The sequence below is a fragment of the Mastomys coucha genome, unplaced genomic scaffold, assembly GCF_008632895.1.
Source record: "Mastomys coucha isolate ucsf_1 unplaced genomic scaffold, UCSF_Mcou_1 pScaffold22, whole genome shotgun sequence".
In the NCBI taxonomy this organism is placed as follows: Eukaryota; Metazoa; Chordata; class Mammalia; order Rodentia; family Muridae; genus Mastomys; species Mastomys coucha.
In genome coordinates, this window is record NW_022196905.1 from 74,587,722 (window position 1) to 74,591,328 (window position 3,607).

Consider the following 3,607-nt stretch of genomic DNA (forward strand, 5'->3'; position numbering starts at 1 on the left):
TAACATTATGAAAATGATACAATAATTAAAATGATTCCTAAAGTTATATCATTATAAATGTTTTAAGCATCCTGCTTTGTTTTGATATAATGTCTTAAATTACCATAGCCTGTTGTGAATTATATATATATATATATATGCTCATTAAAAACATTTTTGACACACTCTTTTGAGCACTGTTTCTAGTGACAACTGAAAATAACTTTCTATTTTTTTACTATTAAACAATATTACCATGGTTCTAGAAGAAACAAGAAAAATATTAATAACAAAAACATTAACCACTTCTACAATCTACATTTAACAAAACAATTTTTACAAAGACACATCTCTCTAAGTTCAGTAGTTTTGACAGAGAGTAAACTAAATATTTTCTGTCTATAAATATATGCTTGCACTTTATATTTCACCCACTAGCCAGTACTGTCATCCATTGCCTACATTTCTATTCATGAATATCTAGGTGTGAGAGAAAACAAAACAATGATAGATTTGTTCACTTTTCTTGATGGGAAGAAACCAAACATTTGTAATCAAGAATACTGTGTTAAAAATTTGAAGAGCATTACAGCATTTTTTATTTTATACCCAATCAAGGCTGTTCTCCTATACCCCAGGACCTAGCATGAAGCTGTAAATGGAGATCTCTTAAAAGGTTCAACAATGTTAAAATAAGGTTTGGAGTGACCTTAATCTAGCATGATTAAGCCAATAGAACTAGTTGATGGATTTATTTTCTTGAATAAATTTAGACTCATGGATACAAATGAGACAGGTACACACGGAAGTTGGCATGTGAAGATATGTGAAGGCAAAAGTTACATATCCCAATAACAAGGTAATCAATCAATGCTGGCCCATTTTGGCTCTGAGTTGGGCCTTGAGGACAAATCTGAGCCAGGTTCGAGTTTTGAGATCTGTCTCACTCACTTCCGTATTGGGATGACTCAGAAAGACCTGTTTGGCCCTGCCTCTGCCCCGCTGTTGCTGAAGTAGACCTTTGCCTTCTGCCTTGTCAGCCACTCCATACCCTCCATCACTCTTCCCCTCCTCCTCCGCCATCTTACCCCACCAAAAATCCCCCTCCCTATGCTCCAAACTTATATAAGTGAGAGGCTGATGCCACAAAGCTGAGTTCCTGCTTTGACAGACTCCAGGCCAGGTTTGTTTTTTTTGGGCTGTCAACACTCTCCATCCTGCTCAGTCCCAGAGAGACTTTTCGCCTCTCACCTGGACTTGCTGGCAAGGAGCCGGCAAATCAATAAGTATTTCTTAGGCCTAGGTGGCTAATCCCTGCACACCAAGCACAGCTTGTGACTAGAGCAGATTCAACAAAAAAATTGAAATAAGAGTAGAATAAGTTATTTCTTTACTGCTTATTGAACTTTACGTAAGTGTGGTAGAGGGGAAAGTGAGAGAAGAGACTTTGTAAGACCTATCTTATAGCATCACCACTCTGACTGTAATAACAATGTATTAGACAGATTTGGTGGTGCAATTCCAGTCTTCACAGAAATGAAAATGGATATAAAAGTATGTGACATTATACCATGGCTAGGAAGAAATTGTTGGGAAGGTTAACATTTTAAAAGAAAAAGGTTAACAGAATTAACTAGTGGCAATCTACTACAAATATTCTTGGATTCTGGGGAGACAAGTAAGATATGGCCTAGAAGATGACCATTAGATAAAGATTCACAGAAGTCCCAAGTAACAAATTGCTAAATTTCTGATAGCAAGAAAAGTCCAGTTCCTACCCCATTCCCTTCCACATGGAAATAAGAATTGAGGAATAGTACAGAGAACTTCATTTGGACATCTGACCTCAGTTCTCTTGTTCTTTCTTATTCAACTCCTCCTTATTCTCTCTCTCCACTGCCTGTGGAGTAGGGAGATCAGTGAGAGGCTGGGTCAGAGCCTATGATGCTAATTCAGTGACGTTTAGCTTAGAGGATGCCTCACCACAATTTAAAGTTTCAGCAATTCCACATTGACTTTTTTGTATTTTTTTTTTAGGTGATCTGTTTACCAGAGCAAATCTAGCCCAGCCTTTGTCTTCCATTTGCAAACAACCTAAGAATGGGCACAGGGCAAGAAAAGAGTTATTTTCCAGAAGTGACCTATCTTATTAGCAGAAAGGAATGTGACCTCAAAGTCACATAGAAACAAAAGATTTCTTCAGTTTGTTTTAGGGGATAGAATCCTTATTTACTATTAGTTACATGGCATGCTGATACTTTTTCTCTCAAGACTTCTTGTATGATTAATCAGCAGTGTCATTTGCAATCGTACTAAACAGGGTAAACAGATTTAAACATTCTAGTATCTCCTGCAACTAACATACTTCCAACTAAACTGCTAACCTGAATTTTTAACAGAATAGAGGAGTGAAGAGAAATAGTGAAGCTATATGAGGGAATGTGATCAAAGAACATTATTTTTAACCTAGGAAAAGGATTCAAGGATAGTTAAATGAAGATAAAAAAGGTGATACTGAGAAGAGACAACTTACAAATATAGTAGAAAGGAATCAAAAGCATCTTTTCCTGTTAGAGATTGAGATTAGGGCAGAGCTGTGGGAATTTACATATACTGGTTATAATAGGATAAATAAAGTTAATAGAGAAAATGTACAGATACAGGAAGATGGTTTAAATCTGTTTGCATATGGTGACATGTATTTTCTTGGTGAATTACTAAGAAGATCATATAACCTGGTGACTAAGGATGTTGAACATTCCTTTAGGTGCTTCTCAGCCATTCGGTATTACTCAGTTGAGAAGTCTTTGTTTAGCTCTGTACCCCATTTTTAATAGGGTTATTTGATTGTCTGGAATCTGATTTCTTGAATTCTTTGTATACATTGGATATTAGCCCTCTATCAGATGTAGGATTGGTAAAGATCTTTTCTCAGTCTGTTGGTTGCTGTTTTGTCCTATTGACAGTGTCCTTTGCCTTACAGAAGCTTTGCAACTTTATGAGGTCTCATTTGTCAATTATTGATCTTAAAGCATATGCTATTGGTGTTCTGTTCAGGAAATTTTCCCCTGTGCCCATGTATTTGAATCTCTCCCCCGACTTTCTCTTCTATTAGTTTCAGTGTATCTGTTTTTATGTGGGGGCCCTTGATCCACTTGGACTTGAGCTTTGTACAAGGAGATGAGAATGGATTGATTTACATTTTTCTTTTTCTTTTTTTTCTTTTTTAAATATGAAATGCTTCACAAATTTGCATGTCATCCTTGCGCAGAGGCCATGCTAATCTTCTCTGTATCGTTCCAATTTTAGTATATGTGCTGCCAAAGCCAGCATGATTTACATTTTTCTACATGCACCTTATACCAGTCAGAATGGCTAAGACCAAAAACTCTGGTGACAGCACATGCTGGAAAGGTTATGGAGAAAGAGGAACACTCCTTCATTGCTGGTGAGATTGCAAGCTGGTACAACCACTCTGGCAGTCAGTCTGGTGGTTCCTCAGAAAATTGAACATAATATTACCTGAGTACCCAGCTATACCAATCCTGGGCACATACCCAAAAGATGCTTCAACATATAACAAGGACACCTCCACTATGTTCATAGCAGCCTTATAATAGCCAGAAGC

At 37.0% G+C, this 3,607-nt stretch overlaps 1 non-coding gene across 1 annotated transcript; it reads right to left on the reverse strand.

Moving 5' to 3' along the window:
* Nucleotides 1-3,205: 3,205 nt before the first annotated feature.
* On the reverse strand, nt 3,206-3,312 carry LOC116071594. The gene has a single exon (XR_004111006.1). It is a non-coding gene; the product is annotated as a U6 spliceosomal RNA (small nuclear RNA).
* Between the last annotated feature and the right edge of the window lie 295 nt (nt 3,313-3,607).